At 42.1% G+C, this 25,372-nt stretch overlaps 1 protein-coding gene across 4 annotated transcripts in view; it reads left to right on the forward strand.

Annotated features, from left to right (window-relative positions):
- Positions 1-25,372, forward strand: part of LOC128307270 (high mobility group protein DSP1-like) — a 42,493-nt gene that overhangs the window by 2,934 nt on the left and 14,187 nt on the right. The window contains exon 1 of one of the 4 annotated variants that reach the window (XM_053045032.1): positions 18,286-18,446. The exons of 1 other annotated variant lie outside the window; for it this stretch is intronic. The gene's annotated coding sequence lies outside the window, so the exon portion shown is untranslated. Of the gene's footprint in view, positions 1-18,285; positions 18,447-21,275; positions 21,322-25,372 lie in introns of those variants that run through there. 2 more of the 4 variants (XM_053045029.1, XM_053045033.1) reach the window with 2 other exon arrangements.

Below are 25,372 nucleotides of genomic sequence, written 5' to 3' on the forward strand. Positions count from 1 at the left end.
CTCTGTGGTGCCTTTGTTTTGTGCCGCTACCGTGCTAAAGTAGCAAATGGTGTTTTCGTTTATTTTTGTTTGAGGGTTATACCGTTCGCCTCTCTCGCTCTTTTTGGTCACCACATACCCACGCTCGCTTGCGTTTTCCTTGCCATGTGTCCTTTTGCGTTATCCTTTTTTGACAAAACCCGGGGAATCACTCTACCGGGTCGCGCTTTACTTGCTTTCACTTTCTTTCCTGCAGAGTTTGTGCGGAGGGTGGCGAAAAACGGGGGTTGCGACTAGGGGAAGAGACATTCCACTGCTTGTTATGTCTCGCTTTCCTTGTGTTGACTTTAATGCGTACGTGTATGTGTGTGTGTGTGTGCATGTAATAACGGGGGTAGTATCCTTTTCGCGTAAGTATTCTTGCAAAGAAAAAAAAAACAAGTTAAAACCAACCAATAGCCCAGAAGATGAAGATTCGCATGAAAACCTCGCCGAGAAGAGAATGTTGCTCATTTCATCCCTCTTAAAATCAGCCCTTAATCTTCGGTCCACAATCGCAAGGACATACAGCCAAGCCAAAAAGGGGAGAGCACCTAAATTTCACCAAGGCGTGCTCTGGTTGTCCCGCACGCTGGACGGACTATTCCGCTACGAGGTAAATAAAGTCAAAGTAAGCCAGAGATGTGCAGGCCTAGACCTCTTGTGGTTGCTGAGCCCATGAAGAAGAAGTGCTCTGGTTATGTTGGTGGCCGTTGTTGCTGCACAGTAGAGAAATGTCCGTTCCTATTGGCTTGCTTACTCACCTACCAACCGACCAACGCACACCAAGCCTCGACCCAAATTCCCCCCTCTGGACACGATGGTCCGCTCAAGGGTAGACGTCTTTGCCATGGAACAGGTCCATCCGTGGGGGGAGGCGGGTCTGTTTTACTGGGAATTGTTTGTCGCACGCAAACTTAAAGGACAAAAGCACAAGAGCGCGTAGTAGCACGGCCCAGGCACGGTACATAGTTCCGTTTCGCCCATGGGGTTTCCTCTTGTGCAGAGTAAATGTGCGTCGCTTTATGTTGAGTACATAGGCTCGTGGTGACTATCATCCTTTCCGCGTGTACCATGGTATTCATCTTTCGAAACGTCCATCTGTAGCCATTTTGTAGCACCAGAGTTCCATAAGCGCAGAAGGCAAAGCACACACACACACACCTTCTTACGTACCATGTTGGAAGGTCCGGTATATTGAGAGGTATCTTTAGGACTGGTAGACGAGGGTACTCCAAGACATTGGACAAGATGTCTTGCTAATGTCCAATAAAATGTTTCATCATTACGTAGACTTATGAGCATAAAATAAGATACATCTTCAAGATTAAACCTTCGGTTGTTTAGGTGCGTGACTCCAAACCAAATTTATCGCTAAACCGGGAGATTTGAACATTGCACCACGGCTTTCAACTATTTCCTATTATTACTGTAGTGTGAGATACAGGATGATCTCAACACTGATTGATATTTCAAGTCCTTACCGAGAATCGTTATAAATGACACAGAGAACGCGCAGAGTAATGGCGTTCCTTGGTTCAAGAGTGAAATGTCAAGATATAAAACTAAAATGAAAGCCTTATGATACACTATATCGGGTTGTATGTATGCAAGCATTAGTTGCTAGGCGATACCAGTAGTTCTTGGCAACACACCAGGCACCCATAAACCCTACCGCATGTACTTTGTCCACCTAGGTGGGGTTTGCGTGCGTGTTTGCCGAAGAAATAAATTTGCTGACCGGAACATCCTTTTTACCGGTCGGTGGTTTTGTGAGCAGTACCTACATAAAATTGAAGAGGTGTATGTGAAGCCAGTATGACTAATGCCTGCCCTGTCTCACCGTTTGTTGTTCAGCCCTATTCCACCTCATAGACCATCGTCCATTTCTGAACGCAGTAACGGACGGTATGTGACCGTAGTATATGCATTAGCAATTTACACCTCAATTCTCCAGCATTCCACCGCCATTCACGGTTATGGAGGGGGGCGATGTGCAGATTAAAATGGACAGTCGGGAATGGAATCGTTTGTTTTAGACTTGCTTTGGACGCGCGCTTACTGTGTGATACAGGTTCAAGAGAATTCACACCTTTCCTACCGTGTGCGAGAAAATGCCAGTCGGAAACCCGTCAATACCCTTTTGTACTGAAGATGTGCGTGGGGACAGAGTTCACATGCTGTCTCCAAAAACGAGCACCAGATGCTGTGTGACAAATCTTGTTTTCCATAGTTTACTGTGAGCATAACATGATAACCATCAAATAATGAAGTTTAAGTGTATATTCCATGATGCCATAGTTTGAGGGACATATGTTCTAAGTACCACTCTAATATGAAATAGTAATAGTACTATTCTAGTTCTGTGGGTAAAGAAAAGTCTATGAAAAACAGAGTTGTCAGATCAAGGTCGCCGAGGTTGTAGTGTAGCGTACGTCTAGATCATTATAACCTCTCCTCATTATTTGGATTAACAGTCTGCCAGGTTTTCTTCTTGGTAGTTTGGATAGAATTGAGTATTGTTTTTGTCATGTGTACACTTCCAGGCCACCCTCATATCTCATCTGGCATACAATTCAATATTGGATGAATCTAAATGAAGTTTAAAAGACCGAAATAATCTTGAAACTGGATTTATGACTCTGGATCTCTACTATAAAGTTTGATTAATTTTGGGATCACCACAGATTCAGACATCTCTTCAAGATTTTTGCTCGGAAAGACGTGGAACAAACCTTTGTTTTAGCTGCCATTCGCTTAATTTTGCTGTATCTTCGATTTACGAATAAGAATAGCAGCCAAAACAAGTAATATCATGCGATTGCGGTCTATATAGTTGGTGGGTAAGCATTATTTGAGATATACAACCCAAAATTGCTTAAAATCTGATATCTTTGGTGATTTATCTAATGTTTTTTAAACTCTTTTATGGATGCACCTTATGATTTGTACAATTCTAAAGGTTCCTAGGAATAAATCTTCTCTGACGATTCATTAAACACAACAATATTAGAATGACTCCAAACCCAAAGGCCAATACTTGCTACGAATAGCAGTTAGAAATGCGTTTTTCAACACACGATCACAGAGATGTATTAAACCGCACGCCGAAGCAGAAACGCTTGGTTCCCCGCACAGGAAAAGACATTTACACACAAGAAGGAGAAGAATTTCAACAACCCTTTGGTACAACCCAATCTCTGCCACCTCTAACGCTCCTTTCGCTTCGTGCTGCACCGTTGCCGTTGCGGTTTTCGGTATCGTTCTAGCCGGGGACAGAGACCAGCAAACACCGATGTCGCCTGATCATGGGTGTCCGTACGGGTGGCAGTAGTGTGTGTTCTATGTGTTCTGTGCGCACTTCTCGACCCAAACGACGGCCGGTTTTGTACGCTTTGTGTGTAAAGCATCATTTCATACCTCACAAGCGTGTGGGTGCGTTTTTTGGTGAGTGAGCAGAATGGAACTGATGCGCAGTTTAGGCTGGTTACACATGTGTGAACATTCGATACAGCCACAAATACAAGAGAGAGAGAGAGAGAGAGACGGAGAAGGATGGAATACAGGGGTACCAAAGACCGTGTAGAATTGATCATTATCGTACAACTTTTAACCACAGTAAACCCAGTCACTTTATCTTTCATTTTCGCTTACGGCTCTGACAATATTTTATTGTGAATACAACAAAGTAGAGCATCGGAATGGATCGAGAATTCAAATCTTCACTAGGTCTCTAGAAGTAAATATGTATTCTCAAAAGTTACAGTACCATTGAAATTCCGAAGTCATTGTGTTTTTTTCTTATGTTTTCTGTTTTGGTTGATGGATTGTAGCCTCCTATGGGATTGACATCCCAAAACCAGAGAAATAGAATGGTTTTTAACTGAACAAGTTATTTAACAGATGTCATGCCGAATGTGTTTAGTTTTTTACAGTTTATTCGAAATCAGAATCAAAATGAAATTTGGCATTTCGAATATAACTGAAATACTATTTAAACTCAATTTCTTTTCGGTTTCATCTTCTAAATAGTCCTTAATGCACACTCTGCATCAACTCATATGCAGTAGACGTTGTTGCTTTTATTAATCTTTTTTTAGCTTTAGCTTGGAAAAACTGATGGTGTCACGCAACATTAAATATGCTACGTATCATCATCATCATCATCATCATGCTTGCAACATGGTTATTGTTTTATTTTCGTTTTATTGGAAAACAATGGTGGTTTATTGGTGATAAAAAGAGACACTCAATATTTGTTTATTATGTATTAACCACTAATTTTTACTACTGAAAAGTCGTTCGTGTAAAAACGAATACTACAATTTATATTTGGCGTTTATTTGTACTTGCACTTTTGCACGTGGGAAATGTAAAAAAAATCCTAATTGGCAACATTGGCAGAAGTCTCAGGAAAACATCAGAATAACAATTCGACCACGTGCACTGCCGCTGCAACGCGTTTTTGTATTGCACTCCGCCGATGCCGCTCTCTAATGTTTCATTTTGCTGCCTCCTACCAATCCCTGTGCGCCATGGTGTTGGGTGTTTATTTTTTTTTTGCTTTTTGCCCCACACACAGAAATAAACATTCTCGGCCGGCGATATGGCGGTGTGAATGCGCGGCATTTTGCGCGCGCGTTTTTTTTTTTTCGCGTTTCTTCTGCCCGTCTTCTGTTTTGCTTTTATGCCGTGGAGAGCTACGCTACGGAGGAGACACAGGTCTCCATGTATCTGCTGGATGTATTCCGGGCATTCCGAGGTTTCGGCGGGCGATAGGAACACAAAAATACACCCAAAAAGAAGGATAAAAAACTTACCCCTGCTACACACATACATACTTGCGCAGGGGTTAAATTTGCATCGTAAGCAGTAGGAAAAGATTAAATTTGTGGAACAACGGTTTTGGCGGGAAATTGCTTTGCCATTCGCAATCGGGCAATAGTAGGAAACCTGCATGATCAGCAACCTGCTGTTATAATTGCAATGCAAGGATTTCTCCATCATTTTTTTTCGTTACCCTTTAATTGAATTTGCTGCATAAAATGTGTATTCCTAAGTGGTATTTTTATTACCATAATTTATACAATTATTAAATAAAAATGTGGAATATTTCATCCAATTGTGTAAGCCCTGCCTGAGAGTCAACGCACAGCAGTAATGCTAACCAGCAGGTTGTTTAAAACTTTGTACCAAATTGCACAAAATGGTGCTCGCTCTCCCTCTCTTTCTCTACACAGTTGCGTTAGTTTTACAGGTGTGCGTTAAGATACAACGACCGTTTTCGGGTGCTTTACACACAAAGCGCGGCGCATTTCTAGCGACGATATCGATTGATTATCGCCTGACCAGAACTTGTTTCTCCTTTTACTGGACGATTTCAAACAAGCACCCCCGGCCCCTCTTCAGTTTTATTGGACGACGTCCAAGTCTCTTTCACTCTTGGCGGTCCCGGACTCAGCGAGCCTACATATTGTTAGAGGAGGACATCCCTTTTATTATAGGCGCGTGACGTCACAATGCCGGACCGTGAAGGACGGGAATGAATGGGTACACACAGGCCAGGAACACACGCAGATTCTCTTCAGCTCACACATACGCGCACATAATTGAAAGGCGTCGGGAGAGTTGTGGTGGAGGTATAGAAGAGGGGAGATGTGCAGACTAACCAATAATCAAACTGATCAGGCAATCGATTTTTGGACGAGTATACACACACACGCACACACTGTACGAATCACATTACGCTACCCTAGACGTGATCCACCGTCCTCTTTGGGATCGTGATAGCGTCCAGCAGTAATGCTATCTTCTTCTCCATAGTACCAGGGATAAGACACCTTACACGAAGGAACCTTTTCGAAGTAGGAATTACGTGAGGAGGGTGAAGAACTGTTTGAAGAAGAAATTGAGAAAAGATGTACACATCTCACACACATTTCAGACAGAGGAGATTATACCAGCAGTTTTCGTGAAGGGGGGGGGGGGGGCGAAGCTTTGTCCTTTGGCCAAGGTATCGCTGTATGTATTCCTCACCTGCTTCAACGTACGAAGATGTGCGGATGATGGCATTGATGTACCACCCATCCTACCGTGGCGTAGTAGTCCATCCCTCTACCCTAAGAGACCGCTCTAGAGCGGGACAGAGTAGCAAAAAGGCATTCGGTTTGGTGCATTAATTATTGGACGCGCTCGCATGCGCGCCAAGAACAAGACACATCTCCTCCTCCACACCAAACCCTTCATACGAGTGTGTGTATGTGTGCGTCTCTAGAGTGGTACATTCATTGTGGAGTCTACCAAAAAGGGCAAAGGCTTCAGCAAAAGCAGCACGTTTGAAACAGTTCTCATGAGGGACATTGCGGACTTACTCTGATAACTGGACCTTGTTCAGATATGATGCACAACTATACATCCCTTAGAGTTACTTAACTTTCAGATCATCCAATGAGCCTAATAATAATTAATGTCTAAACATTCAATGTTCAAACTCTTGGAACTTTGAAGTTTGGAATAACCGAAATAGAACCTTTACAGATCTAGAGCTCTTGGGCGACGAAAAGCATACAGGAATTCTCAACAAGTCGCAAACTTTCCAAAGCTCTGCAGCATCCCAAAAGCACTCAAATACATTTCAAGCTTTCATCCCGGATTCTGTGGCAAGAATGGCCATGGTAGGAGAATGGTTAAGTCATACATGTCGCTGGACTATCATAGACCAAGAAAAGACACAAAAATATGGGAATAAAACTGCCGCAAACGTGTATTGAACGTGTTGTTTTACGCACACGCATAATAAAGCACCATCCCACTGAAAGCTTTAAGCTTCTCGACTAGACCGTGAACCCAACCGGCAATTGGACTCCTCCCATTCATTTTTTACTCGGATCTCTCGTTCTGGCCTACATGCGACGTGTGAACAAGACGAACATACACGTGATACACACGCGCTTTCTCAGCGACGTAGGCGCTTTACCCAGCGACGTGTGCTCTATCGATCTTCGCATCGTACTACGGAGTCCCGTTTCATGGTAAACCTTCGGTTGTAAAGTATTTGGCAATATTTAAAACAAACAATTGGTTAACTTTTTCGTAGATTACTTTGAAAGTCAAATACTCAAATTCAATGATGAAAACTAGGTATAAATTGATACATTCCTAGGCATTGCTTTGTGGCGATCTGTAACACATGGGGGTATTTAATAACCGCAGGAAAAGTTCAAGTTATAGATACATACATTGTGCTACAAAGTGATTATGATTTAGTAATCTAGTTTTCTTTAAATATCAGTGATGTTTTTTCCTATAATTTTCACAGATTTTTAAGAATAACAAACAAAATAGCAGATATAGATAAAAATGATGCTCTACAAAAATGTGAAGAATAAAATGTTATTATGGTGTTTGCTAAGTTTTAAAACTGGAATAAATTTATTTTTCTCAATATTTTCTATACCCAAATTTTATTAAAATGCCTGAAAGTTTAAGTTTTATTTTAAAACAGCCAATCACTGTCATTTAAATGTTTTTCAATACTTTCAATGACAAAAATCCTTCCAGTCACACATTGTTTATTAACCGCAAGCAGCGCACGTGAACCAGCTACTCGCGCGACCCTGAAGGATATTCCTATTGCTGCTGCTCGATCGATTTAATCCAATATTCTCATTCATTACAACACTATCGCCACGCAAATAGTACGGGAAATAAGAGTATCATTCTCTGATGACGGCTCTATCGAGAGAGCCAGGGAATGATTCTTGCTCACTCCCACTTTGCATAGGATCATATTTTTGCTACTACCCAGCTACGACGCTGCAAAAGCCGCTGGGCGACCTAAGCGGGCGTGGTTACGCGGGGCTTTATATAACATCTCGGTGAGCGTAAAGGTCGAACTCGTCTGACTACCGGTGCTCTATTCGTAGGTTGAATTGACCCATCTTTGACTATGAGAACAAAAGAAATTTGACTGCCTTTGCATGACTGGGAAGTTTACTCACATACCTGACTGAAAGCTTTCTCATTGCAACTGAAGCTTTACCCACACGCAACGGCAAACGGATGAAAGCACGCGGCATTTTCAAATCCGTTTTCCGTTGACAGATCCTTGTGTGGGGTTTGAATTTATAAAGGGACACTGCATTTTGTGTTCGCGTTCATTTACCTTTTTTATAGAATTACCTCTCCTGCAGTGTGGCGTTGGGACTTTAAAATCGAAAAATGTTATTAATTTGAAAATGATTTGTTATTTGGGGAATAATGATTACATAACAAATTATTTTAACATTAAATATTAATTTTATAAGTAAGAGACAGCTTCTATTTCACATTAATGTTTTGTGACCTTTACTTTATTCGAGCGTATGTGTTTCATCTTCTTAAAGAGTCTTTTATTTTGATCATATTTAGTAATTTCAAGTTTGTTTTATTCCGGTTTCGAAGGCACAGTTTTTCGGATACATTCCCTTCTAGCAAACGATCGTTTTAATGGCAAAAACCAAAATAAAGACGAAAATGAAAAAAAACTTTCCTCAACATAGTTCAAGGCGTGCCCAGGTTGGGTATTGCGAGGCCGGTGTTTCGACACGTTTAAGGGTACAGAGGAAAGGCCCGAACTTCAAGGTTTTTTTTTCTACCCTTCGCGCGTTTATGTCTTTCCTTCTTCTTTCCCCCTTATTCTTCATGTTGTTTCTTCCCTGTTTTCAATGTCTGTTATTTTATGTCTTCTTCTTTCCCTTCTTCCTACGTTTGCTTTATCTACGCGCTCTCCTTTCCGTCAAATCGTTCTGGAGTTTTTATTATTGTTTTATTATATGACTTCGTCCGGACTGTTCTGCTTTTTTTCTTTAATTTTACCCTACCCTTCCTACACTCATTCTTGCGTACACCCAGGCAAACCACAGCCCTTGTTTCTCGACCCTCCTGTCCCTTGGTCTGCCGCAAAAGCAACGCAAGTCTCGCTGTTGTGTCTTTTCCTGTGCTTCGCCTTCTTGCATATATCGCCGCATATATTCTTCCATTCCAAGACGGCACATATAAACGGCGTCGTTTTGTGCTTCTCCCCATCTTGCCCGGTGTTCTTTAACGCTTTCGTAGAAACAAAAAGAAAAAGTTGAGGAATTAAAATAAAACAAAAGCAACAAAATAAAAAAAAATAGCTCACGACCGCCCGTTTTGCTTCGGCCGGTTGTTGAAAATGAAGCCTTTATTTGCGCACACACATATGTGTATATGCGTGTGTTTATTTTCTGAATGTTTAACGCTCATATTTTGTTTCGTGGCTTTTGCTTCCTTGAAAAACGGTCCGATTTCGGTGTGCTGACACGGCTCTCAGTGTTAAACCATATGATGTCTTAAAGTAATATGACAAAACAGCGAACCAAAAAAACGGCACAACATTCTCACGCTGTCACGCGTTTAAGGCCGGGAGAATGCGTTAGAAGCTTTGAGCGGTGTTAATAGGCAAATCATTCACCACACACACATCGATACGGTACACTCTCCCCCGCCAGCACACGCACACGAAACACCGAATGTACGTTGGTATTTTCATTATTCCCTCGCAAGGAGTAACCCGTCCACGTGGAGTGGTGTGAAAATTCTTTTCTTTACTATCGATACAAACCAATTTACGACCAAACGGGGAAGGATTGATGCGTGTTTTTGATTGTATTCAACTTGTCTTCTTCTATTTTTTTTATATGCTGGTAAAGGGAGCATAAGTGTGAGCGTAATAAAAGTAAGCCAAGAATTCGATTTGCATAAAAGCAAAAACTTGACTGGCGTGATATTTTTATTATTTTTCTCCCCCACCCTTTACTCACAACCACATACACCCGGCAGAGAACGTCCGTTCCGGTATAAAGCTGTGTTTGCATTTTTTCTTCTTAGAATCGTGTGTACCGACCATGATTCCCTCCCGCTCTCTCTGTCTCACTTTCCTTCTCGCTGTACACATTCTTCATCAATCATACTCGTCCGTGTATAATAATATTAAATATTAACCGAAAAGAAGCCCCCGTGTGTGTTGGTTCTCTTCTCGCTCGCAAGTGTTTTAATCGCAAAGTCGCAATTTGAACGTCGACGCACAAATACAGTGACGCTCTCTTTCCTCTTCTTCCAACCATACGCATTCGCCATCTTTATTGTTCCTCTGCTGTGGAGCTGTTGGAGCCTGTGTGTGTGTGTGTGCTGTGTGGAGCTCAGCGATCCGATCGATCAAGCTGAGCCGCGACGTCGTTTGGTACGCCGCCGTGTGTACTCAATGCCCTCTGGCACAACTAAAAATGAATGCTCGAGACAGAGCGAGAGAGAGTGAGAAAGTTGAAAAAGAAATAGAAACTCGTTGGGCACAAGGGCCTTTGTATGTATAACCCGCATCGCACATCCCGACCCGGAGACATGCCTTATTTTGCGAGCAGTTCGGATGAGAAGAATTCAATGCAGGGTTGTTCAATCGCTCGCTTGTCGGAAGCGTTCAATTTCTTATCATTTATCCCGTTTAATGTAGGACGGCGTGGAACGAAACCGTCTGGACAAAACCCTTTCCTCCCAATGTTCGATTTGAAAATTTAAAAAGCAAACAAATTTTGCATGGAAAACCCTGCATTGAAGTACGGTTACGTACCCTAAAGCGCACACGACGCGCATTTATTCTACGACGCGAAAACGCCGCAGCAAAATGCGTTGCAGAAACGAAATGAAAAGAAAAGGAAAAAAGGGGGTTATTTTCTTTTTTTTCCCTTTTCACGTTCACGATATTGTTCTCCGTTCGCTTGGCGTCGGGAACGGTGTATTTTTCCCGAAAGGGACGCGCGCCGCGCGCACACGGCCACGTAACACGAAAAAAAACCCAGGCGTCGCGATAAACTGTGGCGCACCGGAGTGAGACCGCCTGCACTCGCCCATTCGCTATCCCCCTTTATCGCATTCTGCCGTGCGCAATGTACCGCGACCTCAACCGGTTTTCCTGTTTCCTTCTTTTGCTTCTTTTTATTTTTGTCTTGTTCGCGTTCTTCCATTCCCAAGCGCGGCAGGCCACCGACCCATCATTCACACAGCCTGTACTTGTGCTCTTTTTTCTGTACGTTTCGGGCTACAACTTTCTATAGAAAAGAAGGAACCCGTTCTTCATTGCACAGAAACAGACACAAACACACACATACACACCACGGAGTACAGAGAGATATGTACGCAGTGGAAAAACGATCCCCTATTTTCATTGGTAAACCAGGCAGCGGTAACAGCACGCATCAGAGACTAGGAAACGAGTAAAAACGAGCGAGCAAGCGAAAAAGAGGGAGAGAGAATGATATAGAACTCGAAACGGCTAATCGACAGTGAAGAAACGAATGAATAACCCTGCAAAAGAACCGGAATAAAGCAGGAGAAAGAAGAAGGCAAACGAAAATCCTTGGTAAAGGTGCTGTCAGAGGGGTGCAGTTCCACGTAGGTAACGGGAGGAGATACAGAACAGAGTGAGCAAGAACAGGAAGGCAGGAAGATATTATATGGGAGAATATGACCATACCGAAGGGGTCATAAATTATGAACAGTCAGCCCCTGTGCAGCCGTTTTGCCACATACACTCCCTTCCCTTATTTCCCTTTTCTCTCTCACTCTCCCTCCCTATCTCCTTCTCATTTGCTCCTTAGGGTTTCTATTTTATAAACTTCTACCTGACAGAAATATATTCCACCTTTCCTTTGTGCTGAAGCTAGTTAGTTTCATGCACCCCTTGCTTTGTAAGCAAACTGTTACTGTTCTTACGAGTGCTAGTCGATGGCAGTATGATAAATGCTGCACTCTTGTACGTCAGTTGGCGTGTTCTACCCGGCAGGCCAACATTTTAGCCAAGCGAGGTGTAGCAATCGTTGCGATACGACGATTAATAAGATAAAAACGGCATCCACCTACCTGTCGATTGCACATAACGATGTGTTATGCAGAATTAGTAGGTAAACAAGGAATCTCTATTTAAAAGATTCATGGATCTTTTAAGATCCTTGAATCATCGAGAAGACTTCTACTATCTAAAGTAACATGTCAAATGTCCACGAAGGACGGTGGTAAATAACATATCGAATTTAAGCGATATCAGAGTATACACAACATTGGTTTGTTAAAACTTTCACTCACTCGTTGACAGTCAGTTTGACAGCTGTCAGAAGCAACAACTTAACTTGCTGTTGACGATTGTAGCTAGGATTAAGGAAAAATTTAACCGTGACAGCATGTTCTACAAGTGCTAGTTGAAAGTCGATCTGTAAGATACGTCAGGCATCTCATCAACAACAACTAACAGAGAAACAAGATTTTTCTACCAGTGCGTGCCTCTAAGGGTGATCGTATCACGAGCACTTGTTTTCCAATTCGATCGATGGCCGTGTGCACTGACAGAAAAAAAGAAGGAAATGAATGCGTCAGCGTTATAACCCAAGCTATCGCTTCTCACATACAGCTACACCTCCGAAGCTTCGCAAGAATTGTACATTTTATATTGAGTTTTATGGTGGCACAAAGGGCATTGTGGAGGAGCGAGGATGGAGGGGTAGAAGGAGGGTGGCCAAGAACACATGGTGCGCGCTTGTTGGATCCGTGTTCTGGCTCTTTTAGTCTGTTTGTGTGTGTGCAGTGTAATGTGGAGATACACATCTGCCTTCCTCTTTCTTCTAACCCCTTATTTCCATCTCCCCCCCTCCCCCTTCCTCATCATATACTGCGCAGTTATAGCACGGTCCAATGTTGCTGGTTGGGTAATTGATGGAGGTTGGGGTTTGTTGGGAGGGGGGGGGGGGGGAGCATTCGCATGATGTTGCCAAGTCTCTATGGCGCGTGCGCTCGCATTCGTTACCCAGTAGCCCCCCGCGCCAAGCACAATGTTCGATCGATGCTCAGAAAAGTTAGTACAACGCCATGCTCTAGAGCGTTTAGTGGCAACAGAAAACATGCTACCACCACTACTGCTGCACTCATACCAATACAGACACACACAGCCATTACAGATGCGTTCGTTGGATAGCGACGGAAGGGATGGACGGGTGTAGCGACTAAAGCTATTCTATACCGTGTGTGTGTGTATATATATATAAATATATATGGAGGATAGCCGTACTATGTACAACACATGCGTGGGAACCAGCATCTAGCGAGCGTTGCTGGAGATAGACCCAAGGAAGGAAAAACGCGACATGAGATGTGTGTGCGTTGTCAGCCGTTGCTCACCGAACCCTCTACGTTCCCCAAAAAAACCGGTCATCACCGGGTGTGTGGTCACACATCTCGTGAGTTCTCAGTAATGCAATGTTAAATGAGTTGCTCGCCTCCCCCTCCCTCCCTTGCACTCTTCATCCATAAGATGCCACAGAAATGGGCGAAACTATATCGCCGTTGTCGTATGTACTGGGTACAGCCTAATAAATTGGAGCCGGATTTGTTTTTCTCTCATACCACATTCGCATATCCCCCCCCCGACACAGAGACATCGAAGAACGCAAACATTTTCATTATGTTCCCGCTGTGCATCTGCCTGCACTATGCAGGGAAAGTGTCGTGGCCTGGCATAACTTCCACCCGGAGATGAATTTGCATATTCTTGTTTGTTTTCTTACCATTTCGTATGTATGTGTGTGCCTGTTTTTTTTTTATCTTGAGTCTTCTATCGTCTCTCAACTCGGCTCACGTGCGCCAACCATGCCAAACGCATTCGAAAACAGAGAAGATAACATTTGGAAATTTTGCCTTTTCTTATCATTCGCCGCAATATTGATTCCGTCTGGGGCCACACAGCCTCACAGTGTGATGACCGCTCCCGCGTATGTTTGTGTGTGTTTTGGCTATACGTAAATACGGCATCGTTAGTTTCACGCGTGCATCTTTGATCATATTTGTGTCGCCCCGGACCACAACGGTTTGGACAAAAGCAGCATTGTTGCATACTTACATTTCATTACACTTTTGCCATCTTTGAACACTAGAACTACCGGATCTGTCGTTTTGAATTTGTGCGTTAAGTTTTAAATAAATTAATTTTTAATCCAGTAATTTAGTGACTTCATTTGCTTTTTATAAACAATTAAATTAAAATAGAATAATTCTCCAGTTGATGAGTATAGCCAGTTCCCGAGATACGCTATAACCGATTTTAACACCTTTTTGCTTAGATTTTTTGCTATAAGCTATCTCAGCTGTCAAATTAAAAAAAAAACGCGTTTCTCCGAATCTACGTATAAAAGGAACCGCGTATCTTGGACACTGCTGGTACTTCTATTCGTTGATTTGACTATAAAAAATTAAATATATTACTTGGGACATGGACAACGTAAAATCGAACTGACATGAACATTCGAATCGCCTAATCATGGCTTTAAGTGGCGCGTTTGTACCGGACTCTGTGTTAGCGCGAGTTTCGTGCAACATTTGTCGATGTCTAGATGCCGATCGCGGGACAGCAAACGAAATCCTACTAGCGACGGATCATCTATGGTTCCTAGTAGTAGTCCTGTAATAAAGAAGACCTGAGCTCAGTTGCGGCTGACTTCTAATGCTTCTATGCCCAAAAGAAGGCAACGCTGGATCCGTCTGCCCAACCTAGCTTTCTTATGGCGTATTGTGTGAATCTTTCCTGTATTGTCTCAAGTCAAGAAAGTATAAGTCGTATAGATGTAATAGTAAACCGACAAGTCACAATTGAACAGTATTCCAACAACGGGCGAACCAACGAACAATACAGAGATTTTAGACAATGTGGATAATCTCCAAAAACCCACCGTACCAAGGACTGACTATCGGGCTACGTGGTAAAATACGTGTAGTAAACCAGAAATGGCAGGCATGACCTAGTAGTATCATCAAAAGGAGTAGTAGGAGTAGGAGTAGGAGTAGGAGTAGTATCATCAAAAAGAGAGAGAGATGCAATAAAAAAGTATAGAGAATTAATTTTAAGAATGACATTACGAAAATTTACCTTTTAGCTGGACTGCCATATGTTCGAAATGTCGGAATCTAAAACATTTTGAGAATATCTATGGACATTTATCGTTACCTGTCGGTTTAACAAAAACCTCTTAAAACGCTCCGTAGCTCTAGTGCTAATCTACGCCCGGAGATGATGTTTTGGCAATTGGTACACTTGCTGGGTTGGCATTTTTGCTCGTTGTGGGTGCATTCCATAATGAAGATGTGTGATGTGTGCATCATTTTACTCCATCTCATCATGTTTTGGACGTAGCATATGTCAAATTCCTACATCTATACGCTTTGTATCTAAATTATTATCGTGCGGGCCTGTAAGAAAAAATTAATTTATAGGAGAGAGCGAGCAAAGAGAAGGAAAGAGAGAGATAGAGAGAATAAAGCGTGCTGTGACCGCATGTGCATTAGCAGATAAGATTGCGACCGGTACACACCATTGATGCGCATGTGTATGTTTGACGTGTTGGGAATGGATCAAATTGTACATACTCTTCGTGCGCCCGTTGTACAGGCATTTGGGTAATTGGACGGGGCTAGAAAATTGATGCATGGAAGGCGCCCCCGGTTTATTTCTTTCTTTTTCGCATTCATGCGGAAACCGGTCGATTTTGCCGGTTTGTTTGCCTGGCGTCCCTGTTTGCCTCATTGATGTTTTCCAATCGTTCAATAACGTTTAAAACACACGCCGCGAACGCTTTAGGGCGGCGGTGTGTGCTCTTTAAAAGAGGATGCTGCGGCAGTATGTTGTTACTTATCACTCGTAAACGTCAACTATTTAAAAATTTGATTTCCTGCATATTTTTTTTTAGTACATTGAAATCCGCGTATTTCTCAGGTCTTAGATGTACAAAAAAACGGACTCTACATTCAAATGATGTAGTTTTGATAATAATAAAACAATTGAGAGCGAATATTTCAATCCAATATCGAACACATTAGAACATTTCTATTTTGCTATCTGCTTAGGATTTGAAATTAATTAGACTGTCAAGGATTTGTATTGTAAATGACAGATGACAGTCCCAAGTATCAAAATTTGAAAAATCTTATCTAACTGTCATATTTGACGTTTGTTTTAATCTAACTAATCTCCAATACTTTGTTATCAGTTTCGTTATTGATGATGATTTAGCAATATTGCTTTTTTATTTACAGCAGCTTGTTGAACATAGAACCGATAGAATGTGTTGACGGTGCTTGTGTTTTTCTATTGTCTACCTTTCAGTGATGATTTTTATGCTGACAATGATGCTCTGGTATCATTGTTTTGTTTCACGGGCAACAAACAAAATACAAATGCTACCACAGATTGTACGTGCGCGTGTGCAACAAAAATACACCCTTGATTCATACTCCTATTCCTTTCCTTTTTACTCCTTACCATTGCTTTCTTGGTTGAATGTACAGAGGTTTCCCTAGGCTCCGTGGATCGATATATGGGAAGGTAAAGCCCGCCGGTCTTCGTATGCATTTCTTCGCACCAACAACCAACGCAAATCTCTTTCGAATTTTAGAAACCTGCGAGATTCTCTCTCTCTCATCAGAGGGGTTTAGAGGATTAGAATAACTCCAGCACGGAGTTTTTTTATTTAGCTTTTTACCTTTTATCTTTTTTCCTCCAACAGCTTTTATCTTCCATTCCTCTCAATCATCTGGGGGTCAAAGGTTTATACTTGGGTTTCTGCTCTCTTGTCGTAGTGTGTTGAGGCGAATGACGCATTCCGTAATACACAAGCAACAAAGAAATGCTAGGAAAATGTTCGATTGTGGTATTGGAGAGAGGGCATTCACCAAAGCCACCCCTCAACTCAAGCCCTCTGAACCATTCCCGAAGAATATATTGGAATTTTCGTTTGTATACATTGCGGGGGGTACCTTTTACTTAAGAAAGGAATAGAGAAAAGACCTGTTTATTTGTCTTTTTTCCAAAGGAATTGTAGATCGTTTTTCCTGGAGAAAATTTGGTAACAGTCTGGCGAAAATGTAGCATCCTTCTTTATATCTATTTAAGTTCCAAAAGCCATGCGTTTGCGCGCGCTTAAGTATGTGTGTGAATGTTTTTGCCGAGTTGGTGTTTGGGGGAAGGTTGGGGGAGTGCGAGAAGATTTAAAAAGTATTAGAGCGTATATCGGCGTTGTCCTGCCTGGTGTTTTAGTATTACGCTTCCCCGTTACGCCATAGCAATTTCTCTATCCGCTACCAAAATCTTCTCACGAGTCAGAACATGGGATAAAAGAGAAATGTAAACGTGCGGGTGAAATGGAATATGCGCACCCTGTGGAAGAAAAATTGAAGTGTGCTTTTGACACCGTTGTGCCTTCTCTTTTGCCAAAATTTTTTCTTACAATGTAATTAAAATATAGAAAAATCAAGCAAGGAACAGATCAACGCGACCTTAAGCGTAACTCGTGTATATGCAACTGAAGGTACATTTATTTCATTGGAATATTAACAAACAAAAGAAATGACGCCAACATACACAAGGCCTCCATCTCGGGATGGCGACGGCGTTGCTTTTTCGCAGGCAATTAAACTTTTCACACACAAACACATACGCGCGCACAAACAGTGTAAGTGTGTGTGCGTGTAGTGTTTTTCCTCATTGTTAGCAGTGTGTGCGTGCGTATTGTTTCCGATTGAAATTCACACAGCGCGCGTGAAAAAGAGAGAAGACGAAAGAAAAATCCAAACTGTGGCTTGGGTATTACTTTTAAAAACTATCAGAACCGCAGTGATATGTGCAAAAATACACGGATATGCCGTGACTTTTGACGCCTTGTTTATTAGTATATATTCGTCATCAATTCTTTTATTTGTCGAAATAGTATTTGATGGTGTGTTGAAAAATGGAGGAAAAATTCACACACTGTCTTATCCTCTCTTTCTCGTTCGAACAAGCAATCGTACACATACACCAGAGAGTCGATGTGCAGTACGATACACACACATACGAGGAGAGGTAAGAGATAGGTTGAGTTTTTTGAGTAGGTACATGAGAGGAGGGTTTGGTGGAAGCGGTGTGCAGATAGCGCTGTCCCGGTCGCACCACCCTGACACCGTATGCACGGGTAAAGTATGGTTTGCTTTTTTCCTTGACCTCCGTCGGGCTACGTTTGTGAATGCTTACCGTATTTTCCCATTGTACGGTGAGTGGAGTGAACATACAACAGCAGCAAGCGCGTGCAAGCACCAGGCAGCAGCCTTAGCCAGCATAGCAGTGGGAAGCAGTAGATGCCAAGTGACTATGTAGGCAATAGACAGAAGAGAAGAAACCCCGAAAAAAAGGCAGGCACACAGCAAGGAGGCAAGCACACGGTGCAATTCGAGCTGCCACGAAAAAGCACGAGGTGTTCGTGTAGCGGCTCAAACAGCTTCCCAGAGCGGTTTCACCCCGCAAAACACCCACCTTCGGATTGTTCTTCGACCCTTCAATTCCCCATCCAACTGGACAGCAAGTGCGTGTGACCTAGAGTGTGTAGACCCCCTAATGGGTGTGTGTGTGTGTTTGTGCGGGTGTGGAAAACTTGAAGATGGTGGGGTGGGTGGTGTTGAGGATGTCCTTCCCGTTAAAATTATAGCCTTATGCTCCGCGTGGTGCTATAATCTTATCCATCCTTTATTAAACCATTGCTAAAACAAAAAGGGTCGTGCCAGTAACCTTTCGATACTGTGTTCGTGTGTGTGTGTTACAGTGTATAATGCGTGTGTGCGATGTGTTTGTGTAGGGTTACCGATCCTGTAACTCAAGAAAAAGCAATCGATACTTAATCCACTCTATCAAGCATTAAATACAAATGTTAAGAATGTGTTAATCCAAAATCGAAGCTATTTGACAGAAAAAAACTACTGTCGAAATCTGATTTTGGAACAAAAAACTGTACAATCAACGCGTTGTGAGAGCGCACACACCAAACAAAAAAAAACAAGCGACGAGACACTCACTTTAAATATTAAACTATGTACATACGAGCGTGTGTGTTTGGAAATAACGTAACAGTAACTAGACCAATTTTTGTGTAATAAGGGTAAAATAAGTAAAAGGATCCAATTATAGGGCGCATCTCGCAAGAGCAAACTCAAACAATCATTTCGTTTGGCTTACTGTGCATTCAATTCTACATTCAAAACACATTCCCAATTATCAAACACCAAAACAAAACAAACCATAGCCGAGAAGTGTGGTAGCGTGTAGGGAAGTAATAGCGCAATAGTAATAGGTAGTCCCTAGCAATGGGCTGTGGTTTAGTGTGTGCGGCAGGTCAACAGCGATCAAGCGCTTTTGCCCCAGAACACACAGCGCCACGCCGCGCATGAGTAACGTACTAAAAGTAAGTGACGTACCAAAATGAGAGGAAAACAACCCGCGCGCGCTCTCGGTTTCTCTTCAACGAGAGAGCGCGTGCGCGCACACAATCTCTCGCTTAATGCACACGCTACTTGATCCGATAGTCGTGTGCGTGTTAGTAGTGGTAGCATTTAGTGCTTGATGTGTGTATTATAGGGGATGAACTAGTGCCAAGTGTGCGAAAATAAAACCAAACGCAAGAAACAAAGCGTGAAAAGCCACCCGCTATTTCTCACCCTGGATCATTTTGCAATCAGACGGTGACAATTGTCTCTGAGAAAAAGCCTCCGAGACTTTCTGCCTAAGATTTCGATGAAATACAATGAAAAATCAATAAATAAAAAACAGCGTCACGTTTTCATCGCGTGTATGAAGTAGCTCAATTTTATCTGTCGTTCTGTCGTCGTTTGTTCATAAGTACAAGTTGTATCCATAACCACAAGTCATTTAAAGTTGTGGCATAAAATTATTATTTATTTTATTAATTATATTATTTTTACGATCGCAGGATACCATCCTGCGGAAAGATGATGGAAAGAGTTGGTGTAAGGATGATGATGATGATAATGGCAAAGGCGTCTTAAAAAAATAATATAAAAAACTTACTTTTATTAACTTTATCACTCGCTTTTGTGCAGGATTGCGCTACTTCAAAAAGTCTCGGAGTAAAAGTGTCCGGGACAATTGTCACCGTCTGATAGCACGGTTACACACGTTACTATTAGAACACGATTATTTGGTAACGGATTAGGCCGGTTTGCCTAGAAGCTAGCGAATTCGCGTAGCTTATTATGTTTGGCATTTTTGCTTTATTCTTTTGACGTTAAGAATTGATGAAAAATACAAACAGAAATAAAATGGAGGTAATTTATCTTGTCTACGACTTCGATTTTGTTGAAATTTGATCCAAAATGGGACATAAAAATAGTGCATATGATTGTAACTTGAGGAACAGTGTATTATAAATGATTACATTTTTGCAAGTAGATGCACTTAGGAGAAGGATGAAAGCAAGGCATAGATAATTTCAAGACCTTCTTTTTGTAGACTAGAAAGTAAATGATTTTAAAATTTTTGTTTCAACTTAGATAAAGCATACTATGGAATTCTTTTAAATATTTTGTTTGTCTATTATTTTGCCCTTCTCACATAAACTCACCTATCAGATGATAAAAACTGCGTTATAAAAATGCATATAGCGCACATTTTGCTTGTTTTCCTTCTGATGAAAAATCCGTCATTTCGGGTGCATTTTAGAATATGAACATGGAGAAAAACAATGCGTTGCTATTGCTTTCCATTCGACAACAAAACAGCAGGGCAGCTGCAGATTCCTCCAGATCGGTTGGTGGATGTGAGATGAGAATAGCTCATTACTCACCAGGTCGAGCTCACAACGAGTAACTCAGAGAGTTTGATTCTTTGCACTGAAAGGTGTTTGACACACTGTGTAAAGCGCCAGTCGCAACCAAATGGTGTGTGTTGTTCCCAGTTTTTCGTGTGAGATGAGATGAAATTTTGCTTGCGTGTTTTCAGTGCTCACGCACACAAAACTCACACTTGAGGGACGCGCGCTCGATAAATGAGATCATTTTCTGGCTACGCGCGTGCCTGTGACACATCCCTCTTTCCCGTCGCGTATGGTTGTGTGTGCTTGTACACGCGCGTGAAAAAGATGCTAGCGATGGCGCATCCCTAATTGTGAATGCGCGCACACCACACCGTGTGTGCGTCAGCAGCACCAACATCGCGCGCGTCATGTGTATCGACCCAAAACACTCACTGGGCGTTCGATGTACTTTTTTTGTTTGCAGCGTTCGCTCTCTTGCGCGCACATTTCTCACTGACGGGTGAGTACCGCTGGTGGCTTCGTCCCCACACTCATGACATGGCGCGCGGCCCGTGTAGAGCGACCGTCCATTGGCACTGTACAGTTGCTGGTCGACAGCGGGCAGAACAGCAAGCAGCAGTGTACGGTGTCTACTGTAAGCACTATAAAAGCGTTACCAGCATCATTAGTATCTCGTTCTCATTCGCTCTCACCACGGTTGGTGCGCAGCTGGTGATCCGCGCGCTCTCTCTATCTCTCTCGCTTTGTCTCCCGAATCCCGGATTGTGGCACTATTTGGGCGCTTGGGAATCAGGATTTTTTTAAACAAAAAAGGACATTTCAAGATCCCCAGTACGAGAAGATTGAGCGCATGTGTGTGTGCGTGCGTTTGTGTATATATAAAATATGTAAATGTGTGTGGAGTTATATGCGTTCAAGGCAAAATTGCAATCGATTTTGTGTGAAAAATGGAGCCTTTTCTCCACCATTTTCGATTAATTTGGGATCCAACAACAAGAAGAATACGAAGGTGTTAAAATAGTTTCGAACATAAAATGGGAGGTTGCGTGTGCGTGTGTACGTTGTGTTTTAAAATTAGTGAGGAAAAAACATCTGAATTGCAATAACCCTTTGGCAGATAGACCGCAGAGGGAAATATTTATAAGTTAATAACAATCAAACGTAAAATTGAATCAAACTGTGAAAAGATTTTTTTAAAATGACCTAGAGCTAATGTTGGAACCACGCGGCCAGATTGGGAAAGGAAAGAGAATGAGAGGACGGAAGAAGCGCAGCAACTGCGTCGTCACGTCGCGTGAGAGGCCGCACATTCTCTCAGTGGTGTTAGTTTCCGGTGTACATGAAGGCCTCTCTGTAGGGATGTACCAGTAGTTTTGGCAGTGTCTCTTTTCTAAGGATGGTGTGAAAAAAGTTGGAGGATACCCGCTTAAAAATCCGCACAATTTAAAATGGTTTGTTGGGTAGCGCGCGCTGCCATTTTGCTTGCTTACTGCAAAAAAGGACAGCAACAGCTACTATTACTACCCATCACTACTACCACTACCGTGCCCGGATCGTATTTGCGAAGCGAGTTACTAAAAATGGAAGTGTTGTATACTAGCCGCTAGCGACGCGCTACTATGGCTTCCAAATTTCGTGCGTCCTCGTCGCTCCAACAGTTATCTCTTTTGGTCACAACACCACCCGTCTCTCTTGCGCTTGGCACCGGATTTTGTTCACTATCAACCGCTCAAAAAAAGCAGCAGCAGCAACACCACTACCAGCATCACACAGTGTGCCAGTAGCAGTAGCAGTAGGCAGCGTTCCTTAATGGGGTGAATAAGTGTTGTTACGTGAGTGCCGGTGCGAAAAAAAAAGATGGGAAGAGAGATCGGTGGCGCCACCGGTTCAGGTTTTTTTTTTATTTTTTAATTGAAAGGAAAGGAAGAATGTTTGGAATTTTCAAAAACCCCGGATTGGTGTTTAATCGGATTGGAATGCTGTATTTTAGTTCGAAAATTATCCGGTCAAACGAGAAAACTACGCACAATCAACCTTCATTAAAATGACACCACACAATTCAAACAAATGCCCATCACCAGCTAATGGGCTTCCCGAAGCTGCAGCGACCCAAGCAACAAAAACAGCAGCAGCAGCACCAGCCTTCTAAAAAGAAAGCAAGCTCTCATCCCTCATTTAAAACGTTTTTAAGGAGGTGCGGGAGAGCGCTAAAAGAAGCTGGATGAAACCGAAAATGAAAATGTTTCGTGCGTGTGTGCTCGGTGTATTGTGTGTGCGTGATCTACAGTGTGTTGCTCTCTCTCTCCTTCTCATACTATACACGATTTTCGGGCAAAAATGGAAATGCTTGTTCCAGAACCACAAATTGAGTAGTAATTTTCTGTAACCCTGAAATGAAACAAGAACTTGAAAAGATTAGGAACAGTTTCTCACTGCAAAATGTCGTAAAAAATCTTATGCTTAGTAAATGCCGGAAGTGTTAGTGCGCGCCCGACGTGTGAGAAGGAGTGGTGTATTTCACTGTTGGATTTGCGTACGAGTTATATCTCGCTTTTTCACTCTATCTCATCCATGTAGCTCCAAGTATCACACACACATACACATTTCACATAAACGGGGTTCTCTTTCCGGTGTCCCGTCTCTTTCTAATGTATTTGGGGTACATTTTTACGCTATGATGTGTGAGTGCTTAAACGTGTGTGTGCGCGCGTGTGTATAGGTAATTTTTCTTCCCTCCGCACTGTCGTTTTCTTTTGTTGAAAAAAAATGGAAGTCGAAAAAGAGAAAAACGTGGTTTATTTATTTTCTTGGTAAAAAAGAGTTAAAAAGCTTACTTAAACTTACATTCCCTTAATATGAATCGATGCATATGCGTGTTTAGAGCGCTTGGTTGAAAAATGCTTCCCATTTTCTCTTCCAGTATGAATGGAAAATGAAAATGAAGAATAATACAGCAATGGTGGTGGTAAACTCGTATTAGTTCGTTGAACTTCTCTCAGTTTAATGGAAAAGGAGACAATCATGGTGGATACTACGAGTTAGATTGCAAAAACTCCACATATTGCATATTGCCAAATTGTGTTAGCAATTTGTTTTATTATCCTCTTCTGATGGTTTAAATTAATTTTAGAATGATTAAAATAAAAAATATCATCCTCATTATCACTGAATTTTTTTTCTCTTAAAATAATAACATAAATACTATCAAGTAGCGTTAATTTGTGGTGCAGCAAAAAAAATAATTAAGCGCGCGCTCGTGATTAAAAACACATTCACTAAGAGGTGCCCGCGCGTTGTTTGGTCGGTTGTGCGTGCGTGTTATTTTTTTGTCCTTGATCGTTTCCATAGTGAACGGTTCAATCGTTGTCCGATAGAAGTAGTGAGAAGACTGACTCACTCTCATGTTCGGCACTCACGCTCCCATCTCACACACTGGTTGGGTTATTCTACTGAGCGGCGGCGACAGTGCATGACTGTAAGCGTTAAAACCACTCATACACTCTCACAACACTTCGCTTCGTTCGCTCACCGCGTGCTGCGTGCGCAATGGCGTCCCTGATCGGGTTTTCGGGGCCGCCATTATATATATTATCTTCGTTTTTTTGCACTTAAAAGAGACGATACATACGATTTAATCGAAATAGGTAACGTTTCGAAATTGTTTACTGTTTTTTTTGTTTTAACTTTTAGAAATCTCCTAATTTGACAGCTGTGTGAAGCTTGGGTATCATTTTTGGACTGCTTGTTTTTTTTCGTTACCATCAATTTGACCAAAGGAAGTGGAAACATCACAAACCACGTTTATTTAGGATGGTTTTTGAGTTACTTTTTAATATAATCGATGCACACAGCCATTATCCAGATGCCTGGTACTTATAGTGAGAGTTTGTTTTGATGTTTATACTTGTAATTAAAAGCAAAAGCAATATTTTTTAAACCTAATAAGCTAAAAATAAAATCAAAAGTCATCATCATCATCAAACAAAAAAAAACTCTATGCCAACACAACATGGTGGCTAACAATCTCGCGCGCCCGCGTTTCGTGGAGGAAAAAGAGAAACTAGAAGAAACATCATGAAAGAGCGAGACAGCTCGCATATGCAACAAAGAAAAAAACAACGGGCGATGTTGGCGTTGCTGTGTGTAAAGTCTTTTGGGCCCCTTTTGTGGAGGTATTATTTTCGAGTAGATATTGAAAAATCTGTTGTGGGATTTTCCGCGTAAGAAACGTAGCAAATGCGCATCAGAAAAACACGCTCGTTCTATTTTGAATATCGCTTTAATATTACATAAGTTAAATGAAATGAACATACACCGGGATATAAGGCGAACAACAAGAAGCAAATGCCTGGAGAAATATGTACTTGCTTCAGCCCAAATGCGGCTAAAAATACGGCAAAGGGCCGTCACCATCAAAATAACTGAATAAAATTCCATAAAATATCCCACCCTTTTTTGGGTTATTTTAGGGATACGAAATCGTGTCCGTCTTGATGCGTTGCTCCCACATTGAACGGTTCTACATCCAGCGTAAAAGAAAACGCAGCTGCAATTCGCGCGCGCTTTTTCGGCTGCTTACGCGTAATATGACGGCTGTGTAAACGCACCACACAGCATGACACACACTCACATTCGCTGCCGCCATGATGGTTCGCGCGCGCATTTACCAATCTCCTCCTTCCTCC

The sequence above is a fragment of the Anopheles moucheti genome, chromosome X (genome assembly GCF_943734755.1).
Source record: "Anopheles moucheti chromosome X, idAnoMoucSN_F20_07, whole genome shotgun sequence".
Lineage (NCBI taxonomy): Eukaryota > Metazoa > Arthropoda > Insecta > Diptera > Culicidae > Anopheles > Anopheles moucheti.